The following is a 15,637-nucleotide window of genomic DNA, read 5'->3' as shown; positions in this document are numbered from 1 at the left end:
AGCCGGAATTACAGGCGTGCGATACCATGTCCAGCTGATTTTTTGATTTATTGTAGAGATGAGGTCTCACCAAGTTGCCCAGGCGGGTCTCGAACCCGCAGGCTCAGGCAATCCACTCACCTCAGCCTCCCAAAGCGCGGGATTATAGGCTGAGCCACCGAGCCCGGCTCACATTCATAATATTTAAATGAGTGTCCTCTGCTGCAAATGTTAACCACTCCTGCAAAGGTAGCCAACTGAATGTTGGAGAGAGCACGTTCCACAAAATTGTCTTCATTTCTGACATCGATTGCTAGTTCAGGGAGCTTCTCCACACCACTCTTCGTTTGAGAATTCTCTAGAACTCAGAACTCCTTGAAAGCTGCCACACTCGTGGTTCTCATTTATTACAGATAAAGGATACAAATTAAAACCAGCCAAGGAAAGAGGACAGAATAAAGGAAAAGTACCAAGTGTGGAATTTCTTTTGTCCTCTCCCTGTGGCGTGGTGGACAGTGTTACTTTCCTGGCACTAGTGTGTGATGATATGCACAAAGAATTGTCAACTAGTGATACTCACCCAAGTCTCAACATCCAGAGTTTTTATTGGGGTTCTATTATGTGAGTATGGTTGGTTGTCCATGTAGCTCATCTCCATCTCCATCCCCTCCAGAGGTCAACTGATACCATGTGGCCGAAAGACCCCAGCCCACAACACATTGTACTATCTGGCTTGGCCTAAGGCCCTCAGATAAAGATACTTTCAGCAGGCCTGGCATTCTGAGGGCTCAGAGACGATCTTCCAGAAGGTGAGGCCAAAGGCCAGACTTATTTAGGGACAAAGTTAATTTCTGCACTACACAACCCCCGTTAGTATTTGGGAGGGATAGAATCTTATCTGAGTCTCTTTCTGGTTTCTTGCTATTCACCAGCCAAACTCTGCCCCACAAGCCACCAGCTCCCTGGCACTTCTGTATTTTGTCACCAGCCTTTACAGGCAGCTGCCGGCAGCGAAGCCAGCTCCCATCCTGCAGGCCAGGGCTTCATCGGGGCATGGAAGTGATAGGAGGTGCCATGGCCTATGTGGTTTTGTTAATATGGACCTTGCTGCTAGAGCAAGGGGTCTGAGCCCAAGCCCAACCTTTGCCTGGGAGACTGAGGCAGTCTGAAACTAGGTCAGGGTGGCAACAGCTGGGCTGCTCACAGAGCCAGCAGCTGAGGCCCTAGGTTGGAGACCCAGGGGGCAGAGCAAACTGGATCCACGCCAATATTATTTTCCCCACTTAAGTATATGCCATTAATAGACTATTAAACATGCATCTGATTATAGCTTATATATCATTTTTAATGGCTAAATCATTTCTCACTGGCTGCAAATTATGTACTAATATCACTTTGCTAGCCATTTAAATTATTTCCCATTTTTTGGTATTCGATGAATCTGATAAACATCATTAGAAATATACTTTTTGTAAAATGCCACATTGCTGGACTCTTAAATTGTTTCTGATGTTTTGGTGTTCAGTTCAATCTGATGAATACCATTATCCATATATTTTTGCAGACCTCTTTATGATATGGCTATCTCTTCAGTTGCATGTCCCCTTCCCTTAGCACATATACACCTCTCTCCTCCCATCATGATCTGTTGAATGTTCATGTCTCCTGCCTCCGAGTCTATTTCCTCTGCTCAGAAACCTAGTTAATTCCCACTCATGCTTTGACACACTGAGGTTCTGCTCCGAAGCCTGGAATTCTTACATCCGTAAAGCTCTCTTCTTCTCTACATATCATCTCTCAGGTAGAAGCTCCCATGAAATGATTTTTTTTTTAAAGTTGAGAAATAATACCAGAGAGAAAAGCAGTGCTGGTGATGGAAGAAAAGCATCTAAGAAATGAGGGGTTTTGGCTATAAGATGGACATTTGAAATAAATTAAAGGATAAAATGTCAAACACATGGTGAATCTCGATGTCTATATTCCTGTTTTGGCTTTGTTCTCTTTCTGGAAAAGCAATTCATAAGTTGATTTAACAAGTTATCCTACCACTGCAAAAATTATACATTGAGTTAAAGATCAAACTTTAATGATATTTGAAAAAAACAGTTGACCTATTATGTACCAATATGCAGAGAAAATGCATAACTATCAATGGGCTTAAATGGTTTGTTTACTTAACAAAGCCTTCTTAGAGACTGTGTTAGATATTGCCCAAGCTTTTTATAAAAACTTTCCAAATAACTTATTTACGCCTCTCAAAAATTCTATGAGGTTAGTACTATAAATGTCCTCCATCTACATATGAGGAAACTGACCCATAAACTAAGGAACTTGCCCTTGGTCACACAGCTCATAATTGCTAAAACAGGATGGGTATCTGAGTTACGATTCTACAGAAATGATAATACTCTATAGTACAAACTCTAGGACACCAGAAGTGAGACTCATGTCTGTATTCCCTGTTACTAACACAATTCTTGACAGCTGATAGATACTCAAAGTTGTGTTGTAAATTAAGAACATTAAATATTTTTAATGTCCATTAATTAATTAATCACACCGATGGTCTAATATAGAGAACACTTAGTGGACATTTGAAGACATTAAACTATTTGTTGAGGCAAAAGGATTCTATAACATGGAAAATGGCTTGTGGATATGAGGGAAAGCAAATGAGCTGGAGACTCAGGAAAGGAGTTTGTGGAAAGAAAAATTGTATAACCCTCTCCTCTAGCAAATAAGTCCTGGAAGATTACTTTCTAGGATAGATATAGCTAAGGTACAATTAAATAAATGCCTTATTGAATTCTTGAGTATTCTGGTAGGTTTGTTAATAAATGACCATAAGCCTTAAGTCAAGAGAATCACAGAATTTCAAAGATGCAATTGACCTTAGAAGGCCTCAAATTGAACTTTTTCATTTTGCTTGCAGTTTTCATAAAAAGAAACCAAGACCGAGGGTATCCAAGTAGCTAGCTGATGATTATTGCTCCCTTTCTGTAGAAATTGCCTCTCTTTTTACCTCAGAATACCCTGGTCTAATATATTCTACAAGGCCCATCTCAACTCCCAGCCACCCCATGTGGTCTTTCTTATACTGCCAAAACCATTGGTATCCATTTTCTCTCCTTCTAATTCCCGTAACAAACAGTTTGTAGTGCTCTTTAATAATTAACATTTGACCGGGATCGGTGGCTCAGCCTGTAATCCCAGCACTTTGGGAGGCCAAGATGAGTGGATTGTCTGAGCCTGTGAGTTCAAGACCCACCCGGGCAACTTGATGAGACCTCGTCTCTACAATCAAAAATCAAAAATCAGCCGGGCATGGTAGCGCGTGCCTGTAGTTCCGGTTACTTGGAAGGTTGAGGCAGAAGGATTGCCAGAGCCCAGCAGGTCGAGGCTGCAGTGGCCAGGAGTGTGCCACTGCCCTCTAGTCTGGGCCACAGAGTAAGACTCCAACTCAAAAAAAAAAAGAATTAGCTTTTATCAGCAGCTGAGTGTGTATTTCCTTTCCCCAGAAGTATGTAAGGCCAAACAATTATTTCTTGAGTGAAGGATTCCTGTACAATGATAATGACATCTATAAAATGGGAATAACAATAGTTTCTACCTCATAGAGATTTCAAGAGGATTAGATGGGTGATGTTATTATGCAAAGCATTTACAAGAGTGTTTAGCACACAGCAAGTGTTCAATAGATGCTAGCAAGTATAATTATTAATTTCTCATTGCTGTGTTTAGAATAAAGCCTGGTATATAGTACATCCACAATACACAGTGATTACTATTATTCCCTCAGCATCTAGAAACGTTGTCACTATGCTTCAGAATAGAACATTTTAAATTATCAGAAGGACAAAGAATTCAGAATAGACTGAAAAAACTACACCTCAGACAGTAGTCAAACAAACAGAGATGTGGTAGAAAGGTTCCTCTGTGCAGGAATAAATGTGTATAACTACTATAGACTCTTAAAAATTCCATAAAGTTGCATGAGCAATTAAAACACTTTAGGGACCAACTCCATATTTGCTGCCAGAACCAAATAGTGTAATTGTGTCACAATACTAATATCATCATTTCCATTTAGCTGAAAGAGTTCTCAGGACATAAACACAATGGTTTTTCATTCTACCATGGCCAACTGCTATGAGCATAATAGAGACCTAATGACCCAGTCAGCTTAATCAAAGCAAGAAATTTTCTTTCCAGAAGCTTCTGTCTTGTAAATCATATGATCTAAACTTAAAATTATGGTATAACCTAAACACAAGGCAATATTCATTTACCTTTATGAAGCTTTTAGCGCTGAAGATTTAAAAGACATTAAGCCAAGTACTTTGAATTCAGGAAAACAAGTTTCCTCAGAGTTACGTCATGGAGGTGATAATACTTACATGGCGTTGTTAACCTTTTATGCCCCATAACCACACTTCACAGACAATGAAGAAGGATTTTTGCTTCCTGCCCTTAACACCAGTGATTTTCCTCAATATTTAAAACAGTCTCAGCCGTTGTGGCCTGTTTAGGTAAAATGACGAGTTGCCCAGATGTGTTGTGTTTTTTCATCTTTATTTTATTTCCCACATTTCAGCAAATGGTCTAACTATCCATCCTTATCAATAGCAATGGGTTCGGTGACATCTAACAGGCTGTCACTCTCCTCTGCTTCTTCCTCCTTATATCAGCTGTGACAGAACAGCTAAATTTGTGCCTTTAAGAAGGTCTTTGTGTCCAAGTTTACAAGTCTGCTTGACACGAGAACAGCGCTTGCCCTTGGAAGATAGAAAGAGAAGCCCTTGTCAGAAATAGCTTCTTCAGCAGGACATTTTGTGAAAAGAAATGAGACCATTTAATTCCATTGTTAAGTTATACTATAAGGGTCACTGCTTTCTTATTCTTAGAAAAGATAATTTCATTACAAGAGACATTCTTGATATATGTCGGTCTGAGTTTTATTTGAAGATAATTCTTCTGCACTTGTAGAAAGTTTCCTTCTTCTTCCTTAGAAAAGCAGGCCTGATCTATGCCATTCTTGCTAAATAGGAGGGATGTTATCTATTGGTTTGGTGTTTCATGGGGACCTGAATTTCCTGTGAATAAGATAATTATTAGAGGAATACAACTGAACAGAAAATGAATTCAAATATCCTAAGGATGCATCAGCCTCAAACAGTTCAGTAAATTATGGCATTCATACAATGGGATATTACAAAGCTGTTTAAAAGAATGAAGCAGTTCTTGAACTGACATGGAAAGTTTGCTGAAACTTCACATCAAGTGAAAAAAAGACAGGCTATAAATTATAAATGGTGGGTACAGTAAGCCAAAATGTGTGTGTGTGTGTGTGTGTGTGTGTGTTTGTGCATGTGTGTATGTATATTTAAAAAAGAGTTTATATATCTTTATGCTTGTATATACACAGAAATTTAATGGTTGAATACATTATAAATTAATGACAGTCGTTGTATCTTGGGAAGAAGCCAAGGATCTAATGTACTGTGAGACTTGCTTTTTAACTCTATATTTTTACTGAGATGGAGTATTTTATTCAGGGAGCTAGAGCAAGATTTACATTTTAAAAAAAGAGTGATTCCACCAATGATGTTAGAATAATTGTCATCTATATGCAAAAATAAATAAATCTTGCCCTAAGTAAAAGTTAGCTCAAAATGGATTAGAGTTTAAAATGTAACGTATACAATTGTAAAACCTTTAGAGAGAAAGCATAGAAGGAAAACCACCAAGACTCAGAATTAAGTAAATATTTTCTAGATACCAAAATCATGACCCATTAAAAATATTGGATAAATTGAACTTTATTAAAGACGTGTGCTCATCCAAAGGTACGGCCAAGAGAATAGAGACAAACTATAGACTAGATGAAAATATTTACAAATCACATATTCAACAAAGGACTTGTATCTCAAGTATATAAAGAACTTTTAAAACTCAATGATAAGAAAACACCTGTTTTTTTAAAATGAGAAATGATTCACCAAAGACTAAATAAGGATGGCAAATAAGCACATGAAAAAGAGGTTAACATTTTTAGCCATTAGGAAATGCAAATTCAGTTGATAATAAAAAGCCACTATAAACCTATTGGAATAATTAAAATTTTTAAAAATATTAACAATATCAAATGTTGGCAAGGATGCAGAGCAACTGGAACCATCATACACCGATAATAATATTACAAAATGACCCAACCACCCTGGAAAACAGTTTGTCAATTTCTTACAACATTAAACATTGACTTACCATATGACTCAACAATCCTATTCCCAGGTGTCTGCCCTGAAAAAATCGAAAACATACATCCACACAACCAGCTGTACAAAAATATTTGCAATAGCTTTATGTGTGACATCAAAAAACTAGAAACAATTCAAATGTTCTTTAGTAGGTGAATAAACAAAGTGTGATACATCCATTGTATGATTTTTTTAAAAAAGCAGTGATACATGAAACAATTTTAATGAATTGCAAAGATATTATGTTGAATGAGAGAAACATGTCTTAAAAGGTCAGATATTGTATGAATCCATTCATCTGATATTCTCAAAAAACCAGAATCATAGTAATGGATAACAGATCAGTGGCTGGCCAGGAATGATAAGCCAGAAGTTGGCACCACAAAAAGATAGAATGAAGGCATTTGGAAGGTAAGGAATCCATTCTGTCATGCTTAAATGAAGACATACCTGTGTTTAAAACTCATAATTCTGTACAGCAAAATAAAAATAGTAAATTTTACTGTATGACTATATTTTCCAAACTAAATTGGAAAAGAGAAGGATGACTTACAACTTTCAGAAATGTTAGAGTAAATTGGTGAGACTAAGCTACAGTAGTAATGTTTCTATATAATACATGAAGTAATAAAAAGTTAACTCTAAGTTGGTTATGATAAATTAAAGACATAATGTAGTCCCTGAAAGAATTACTAAAAAAGATTAAAATAGATGTATCAAGAAAGATTAAAAAGGAACTAAAAACAACAATGTACTAACCCAGGAAGGGGCAAAAATGGGGAAACAGATTAACAAAAAGCAAACAAAACAAATAGAAAACAAGTAGCAAAATTACGTTTTTAAAATTCAACCTTATAAATAATTATGCTAAATCAAGGGACTAAAAATTCTAATGTAAAAAACAGAAATTTTTGGATTAGATAGAAAGCTAAGACCCAAGTATATGCTGTCTGCAAAGGACACATCTTAATACAAAGACATAAATGTGTTGAAAGTAAAAAGATGAAAAAGAGGTATACCAAAGAAACACTAAGTATAACAAAGCTGGAGTTGCTATTAATATCCAGTAAACAGATTTCAAGACAAAAAGCAGTGCCAAAGATAAAAAGGGACATTTTATAATGACAAAAATATCAACATATCAGGAAGGCAGAACAACATATCAGGAAGGCAGAACATATATGCCTGGTCAGAGTTTTGGAGATTTTATACTCATCTCTAAGTAACTGATAGGACAATTAGAAAAAAAAACTTAGCAATAATATAAATGATGTGAATGGCACTATAAAATTTCCTGGCATAATTATATTTACAGAATACTACAGCTAGTAGCTAAGGAATAGATATTATTTTCAAATGTACATGGAATATTAATGAAAATGGACCATATGCTAACTATAAAACAAGTCTCAATGTTTTAAGAATGGGAGAATGTGCTCTGGCTAAAATAAAAGTAAATTAGAAATCAAGAATTTTCAAATAAACAATAAACTTTTAAATACCTATTATTTAAAGAATAAGCCACAAGACCCACATCAATGAAGTTTTATCTTACAAATCTGGAAAAAGAAGAAAAGAGTGAGCCCAGACTAAGTGAGAAGATGTAACAAATAGCAGAAAAAAAGAAAACAGGCAGACAATGGAGAAAATTAAGAAAGTAAAAAAAATTTCTTCTTTGGAAATGTTTTTTAAAAGGTGGCTATCCATCTAGTAAGACTTTAGAAAGAAAAAAATCACTAGAAACAGGAGCAAAAAAAAATGATATCCCTGTAATTCCACAAACAATAAAAATTGAAAAACAATAAAAACTGTGAACAACTTATGTCAATAAATTTAACAGCTTGAGAGGAATGAACAGATTCTTTGAAAATCACAAGTTATTTAAATTGGAAAGAAAGTAAAAGTAAAATGTAATTGGTCCTTTATCAAGAAAATTACGCTTGTTACAAAAATTAACTCATCAAAAAGTAAATACCGGCCCAGCTGTTTCCACCAGGTAATTCTATCAAACATTAAAGACAAAATAATACAAATTTTACACAAACTCTTTATAAAAATAGAGAAAAAGGAACACTTTTCAACTAACTTATAAGATAAGCATAACTTTTATTTCAAGATTTAAAGAGAACATTTAAGAAAAAAATTATAATCAATATTCTTCACAAACATAGATACAAATATTCTCAAAACATTTGCAAAGCAAAAAAAGTATATATTATATGTTGCTATATATAATATTAAATAAAATATGCATATTATATAGTCTATACTATATATAGCAAATGTAATTATATGATATTAATATATATTTCATATGCCATATATAACATACTAATATATTGTTTGGGCTATATAATTACTTCATACATAACTGAAAGGAGGGACCCCAAGAAATTTAGAATAAACTTAGTTCACATTTTGCTTCAGCATAACCATTTGTGCTTTACCTAACACACATTGAATCCAGCACAGGTTAGACATAGATAAATAAATTTTCATAGGCAGGTTTTAGAAAGTGTTCAGACATTCTCCTGCGGGCCAAGCTGCAGCCTATCCCACCCTCTCAGAAAATCTCCCTCAGATGCAAGACAAGGACAGAGTCATAGAAATGGTGATAGACCACCTTTGTGGATTGCAAACATCTGGCAAGTCTCCTCCAGGAAAACTCCCCTCCCCTTGTCTCCTCCCATCTAGCCCACCACCATGGCAGCAATATCTGTCTGCTGTCCATCGACTGACGCCAGTACCTGTGCTTACCTGCCCCTTTGTAATGACCTGGAGCAGACCACCACCCAATCACCTTAATGACCGTCCTCCATCCAAGGGAAATGGTTGAAAGGACTCAACCATGAGCAGCCATTTTGCCAGGCCACTGTGGCCACTGCCTTACTAAACTCTGGTGTGGCCAGGTGCTCTTTGAGCTATGGCTGTCACTGTTCGGGTATCGACAGGGTGAGGGTGGAGTGATGGAGAGTTGGAAAGGGGAGAGGGGACGCAGTACCGGTAACCCAGAGATCCGAGTAAATGCAAAGAATTGCAACACACAGAGGTTAAAAAGCCAAAAGTTTATTTAAAAGTAAATTAGAAGGAGAAAGAAGATTCACCTCCCCAAGGTGGGGGAGAGGGCCAAAGCCAGGAAGCATGGTGACAACCATAGCTCAAAGAGCACATAGCCACATCAGCATCTAGCAAGGCCATGGCCGCTGGTTGCTTGTGGTTGAGTCCTTTTAACCATTCCCCTTGATGGGCAAAGATCATTAAGGTGATTGGGTGGTGGTCTGCTTCCACGTCATCACAAGGGGGCAGACAAGTGCAGGTACCGACGGCAGGTGATGGACAGCAGGCAGATGGATGGGTTAGTCAGATTGCTGCCATTGCTGTCACATAGGTCACAAAGGGCTGATTAGGTTAACCCTGGGGGAGGGGTTTCCTGCAAGAGACTTGTTGGACATTTGCAATTCACAAACTCAGACATTGGCAACTCACAAACTCCTTGACCAAAGGTGGGGTGGTCGTATTATTACTTTTATGACTTGGCTGGCCAAAGGAACCTTTGATCTTCAGCCTTGACAAGGAGCCTAAAAGTTGACTAGAGATGATTATGCTAAACCGTGTATGGTTGGGCTGTCCTGGACTTGCATCTGAAGGAGATTTGCTGAGGGGAGATGGGATGGGATAGGCTTCTGTTTGTCCTGCAGTAGAATGTCTGAATGCTTTCTAATGGTTATGCTGAGGCAAAAAGACTAAACCCTTTCAGTCACCATGCTCCCTGGCTTTGGCTCCCTTGCCTACCTTGAGGAGGTGAATCTCCTTTTTTTCTCTCTCTCTCTAATTTACTTTCTAAATAAACTATATTTTCTCATCTAACTTCTGTGCAGTTCTATGCATCTTTCTTGCAGCATCAGATCACATGTCAGACATTCCACATCCCTAACGTTCTGGAGGCCTCTCTGGGAATGTGTCACCCTAACAATAACTATATAATATGACCATATTACAATCACATGTATATTATGTATAATTATTATATATTAGATCCCATGTACATAATATGGTGTATTGACACAATAAAATACTACATATTGTGGAATATCATTTGCCAATAAAAAGGAACAAACGGGCCGGGCTCGGTGGCTCAGCCTGTCATCCCAGCACTTTGGGAGGCCAAGGTGAGTGGATTGCCTGAGTCTGTGGGTTCGAGACCCGCCCCGGGCAACTTGGCGAGACTTCATCTCTACAATAAATAAAAAATCAGCCGGGCGTGGTAGCGCGCACGTGTAGTTTCAGCTACTCGGAAGGCCGAGGTGGAAGGATCGCCAGAGCCCAGCAGGTCGAGGCCACGGTGGCCAGGAACGTGCCACTGCCCTCCAGCCTGGGCGACAGAGTGAGACTCTAACTTAAAAAAGAAAGGAACAAACTACTGACATACAACAATGTAGATAAATCTAACTTACACTATGCTGAGAGAAAGAAGCCAGTTACAAAACAGTACATAGATTGAATCTATTTCTATGAAGTTCTAGAAAAGGCAAAAATAAGGTGAAATATAAATCAGAAAAATATTTGTTTCTAGGGTGTGGGGGGAAAAGGGACTGAAGGAACATTCTGGGGAAATGGACACACTCCACATCATAATAAAGGGATGAGTATTATTGTTTTATCCCTTGTCAAAATCACACAGTTAAGGTGATTTTACCCTCCCCCCCAAAAAAAAAACTAAAAATAACAGAATGTGAGAAGAGTGAATGGAGACGTCAATCAAAAACTTATGGCTGGTCAGGCGCAGTGGCTCGGCCTGTCATCCCAGCACTTTGGGAGGCCGAAGTGAGAGGATTGCCTGTGCCCAGGGGTTCAAGACCAGCCGGGGCAACTTGGCAAGACCTTGCCTGTACTATAAATTAAAAAAATTAGCCGGGTGTGGTAGCACGCGCCTGTAGTTCTTGCTACTTGAAACGCTGAGGCGGAAGCATCACTGGTGCCCAGCAGGTTGACACTGGGGTGGCCGTGAGTGTGCCACTGCACGCTAGCCTGGGTGACAGAGACTCAACTCAAAAAAAAAACAAAAAACTTATGGCTCAATGTTCCTAATTGCTGAAATTGGGTGATGGTTACAGTGGAGTTCACTGTACTATTTTATTTATTCTGCATATGTGTTGGTCAATTCTGGCTTCCACAACAAAGATACCATAAACTGGGAGTCTCATAAACAACCAATATTGATTTCTCACATTCTGGAGGCTTGAGAGGTCCAAGGTCAAGGCACCAACAAATTTGGAATCTGGTGAGGCCAGAGTCCCCACCTCCTAATACTTTGGGAGTGAGGATTTCAACATATAAATTTGAGAGGGATATAACCATTTATACCATAGCAGCATATATTTAAATTTTTGCACAGTCACGGCTTAAAAAAAAAATAGGTTCATATCAGAGTATATAGTTATTAATAAACTTTTTTTTTTTTTTAGAGACAGGGTGGTCTCAAACTCCTGGCCTCAAGTGATCCTCCCACCTTGGCCTCCCATAGTATTGGGATTACAGGCATGAGTCCCCATACCCAGCTGCTTAGTGAACAATTTTTAAACTTTGTATACACACAATAAAGCATCACTGACTCTAATGCTAGAACCAAAGAAACTGAATTTCTCGTAAACAGTGGCACTCATCTATGCTCATACTTGTTCTCTTAGGTCTCCTTAAACCGTCCCACCCTCTGAGCACACCAGGTACTTACCAGGTTGTTTATACCATTCCCCAACACTTTCTTCTTCTCCTCCTTCGTATAGTTGACTCCTGCTAACCCTAACTCAATCCCGTTTCCTCTTGAGAACTTCTCTAATCAATCCTCTTTCTCTGCCATGAGAAGATGTTTCATACAACTTTCCATGACATTCACCTGCTATTTAGCATATACTGTCTAGTAAAGTTTGCTTAGTTTCATTAAACGTAACAGTTCAAACTAACTTTAAAATTTGCAGAACCTCAGACCAATATGCCGAAGCATTTTCCTTGTGTTTTCTTCTAGAAGTTTTACAGTTCCAAGTCTTATATTGAAGCCTTGAATTCATTTGAGTTAATTTTTATATACGGGGAAAGACAGGGTCTAGTTTTATTCTTTTTTTATTTTTGAGTTGGAGTCTCTCACTCTGTTGTCCAGGCTGGAGTTCAGTGGCATGCTCATGGTCACCTCTGCATTGACCCACTGGGGTCCGGTGATCTTTCCGCCTCAGCCTTCCAAGTAGCCGGAACTATAGGCACGCACAATTTTTTATTTTTTGTAGAGATAAGGTCTCCCCAAGTTGCCCGGGCTGATCTCAAACCCACAGGCTCAGGCAGTCCTCTTACCTTAGCCTCCCAAAGTGCTGGGGTGACAGGCTGAGCCACAGAGCCCAGTCTAGTTTCACTCTTTTGCATATGGGTATTCAGATTTCTCAGCACCATTTATTGAAAAGACTTTCCCTGAAGAATATTCTTTTTTTTTTTTTTTTTTTGAGTTGGAGTCTCACTCTGGTCGCCCAGACTGGAGTGCGGTGGCCACTCCCGGCCACCGCAGCCTCGGCCTGCTGGACTCTGGCAATCATTCCACCTCAGCCTTCCAAGTAGCTGGAATTACAGGCATGCGCTACCATGCCCGGCTGATTTTTTGATTTATTGTAGAGATGAGTTCTCACCAAGTTGCCCAGGCGGGTCTCGAACCCGCGGGCTCAGGCAATCCACTCACCTCAGCTTCCCAAAGGCGCGGGATTACAGGCTGAGCCACCGAGCCCGGCCCTGAAGAATATTCTAAGACCTCAAAAGCACAGGCAACAGAAACAAAATTAGACCAATGGGACTACATTAAACTAAAGACCTTATGCCCAACAAAGGAAACAAGCAACAGAGTGAAGAGACAACCTGCAGAACGGGAAACAATATTTGCAAACTCTTCATTCAACAAGGGATTAATATCCAGAGAATACAAGAAACTCCAAACAGTTAAAATAATCATCATCATCTAATTTAAAAATGGGCAAATGGTGGTGACACACCTGTAATCCTAGCACTTTGGGAGGCCGAGACAGGAAGACTGCTTGAGTCCAGGAGTTCCAGACCAGCCTGGATAAAACAGCAAGATTTTGTCTCTATAAAAAATAAATGAATACATTCCTATATTTTTAATAAGCAAATGATGTGAATAAACATTTTTAAATGAAAACATACAAATGGCCAACAAGTATATAAAAACTGCAACATCACTAACCATCAGGAAAATGTGAATCAGAGCCACAATGAGGCATAATCTTACCTCAGAATGGCTATTACCAAAAGTATGAAATTTAGCAAATGCTGGTGAAGATACAGAGAAAAAGAAACTCTTATGCACTGTCGATGGGAATGTAAATTAGTACAACCGCTATGGAGATGCTATATGTGTGTGTGTGTGTGTGTGTGTGTGTGTGCGCATATATGTCTATATATATGTATATATGTGTATGTGTGTATATATGTATATGTATACATACATGTATATGTATAGATGCTCCTCAAAAAAACTATAGGTCAGGTATGGAGGCTCATGCCTGTAATCTCAGCACAATGGGAAGCCAAGGCATGGAGAATTGCTTGAGCCTAGGTGTTCAAGACCAGCCTAGGCAACAAAGTGAGACCTCATCTCTGCAAAAAATAAAAAATTTCACCAGGCATCCTGCCAGTAGTCCCAGCTACTTGGGAGGCTAAGGTGGAAGGATCTCCTGAACCCAGGAGGTCAAAACTGCAGTGAACCATGCACCCAGCCTGGGCGACAGAGGCCCTGATTAAAAAAAAACAAAAACCAAAACAAAAACCTACAAACAGAGCTACTATGTAATCCAGCAATCCCACTACTCAGTATAATTCCAACGGAAAGAAAGGCAGTATATTAAGGGGACATCTGCGCCCCCATGTTTATTGCAGTACTATTCGCAATAGCCAAGATACGGAATCAACATAAGTGTCCAACAAAGAGGAAGGAATAAAGGAAATGGGGTACACATACACATTGGAACCCTATTTAGCCATAAAAGAAAGAATGAAACCTATAGTTCACAGCAACATGGATGAACTTGAAGGGCATTATTTTAAGTAAAATAAACCAGGCATAGAAAGATAAATAGTACATGTTCTCACTTGGAAGCAGAAGTTTAAATTGATCTCACAGAATTATAGAGTAGACTAGGGATTACTAGAAGCTGGAAAGGGTTGGAGTTAGGGCGGACAGGGAGAAGTCAGCTAAAGGATCTCAAATCACAGCTAGATAGAAGGAATAAGCGCTGGTGTTCTTTAGCACTGTAGGGTGACCATAATCGATCATTTATTGTATATTTTCAAACAGCTAGACACGATAATTTTGAATGCTACCAACACACAAACATTATAAATCTTTGATTTAATATGCCAATCACCCTGATTTAATCACTATAAACGCTGTATATATGAAAACAACACTCTGTGCTCCATAAATATATACAATTATTATATATCAGTTAAAAATGTTAAAAGTTAAAAAACACCAAAATCTCCACCTCTGGTGGAAGACTGCCATTTTGTTTTTGGCAAGCACATGGGTGAACTCTCAGGCAAAGATAGCTCCCTTCAGCCTGTGCTGGAGAGGGAAAGCTATAATACAGGAAGGAGGTAAACAGGAATCTCCTGTCTTCTCTTTGGTTAGCCCTGATGCTGCAGTAAAAATTCACATATGACAGCTGGAAGTGAAGGAGCTGGGCCTGTGTCCACCCTCCTAGTACAGGTAGTGGAGGTGAGAAGAGCAGAAAATGGAACCCAGATGTCAAGGGTTGCTCGGAATTCTGTTCCTCCTTGCTTTTGCAGTTAAGGGTTGCCCCTGTTTTCTTTCTGTGATAGATAAGCTTTGGCTAAAAGAGTTTAAAGGCTACAGTTACTTCCTAATAATCTGCAGTGTTCCATATGAGACCACAAAATATTAATCATTCTCACTTCCTAAACAAACATATGCATCAAACCTTTCTAAGCAGTCATGAAGAGCATCCTTTGCTCATGGCTTGTTCTCGGCCTACACATTTGGAAACAAAAAGTAACAAAAGAGACACTTTTATTCTGCTCCCTTCAAGCCTCAAAACAACAATGAAATTTTAAAGAAAAATATGAAAAACGTCACCATTTTCATTTTTTAAAGCTTCCTGGAACATTACGAGTATAGGCCCTCCTTACTTTGACTAAGGACTTGATAAAAGTTCCGCTAACTTTCTGGTTGCTGAAATTTGAGAGATTATTTCTTCATCTCAAAGAAATCACAGGCAACCTAGTTATCTGATAAATGACATCAAAGAAGAAATTAAGGATTCAAAGCAATATTATAAGGTGTCAGAAGAAGACAAGACAGTTGGAAGAGCTAAGAAAAATATGGACGA

Source organism: Carlito syrichta, unplaced genomic scaffold (assembly GCF_000164805.1).
Source record: "Carlito syrichta isolate Samal-C Ts95f unplaced genomic scaffold, Tarsius_syrichta-2.0.1 Scaffold269596, whole genome shotgun sequence".
Lineage (NCBI taxonomy): Eukaryota > Metazoa > Chordata > Mammalia > Primates > Tarsiidae > Carlito > Carlito syrichta.
This window is presented reverse-complemented; position numbering follows the sequence as displayed.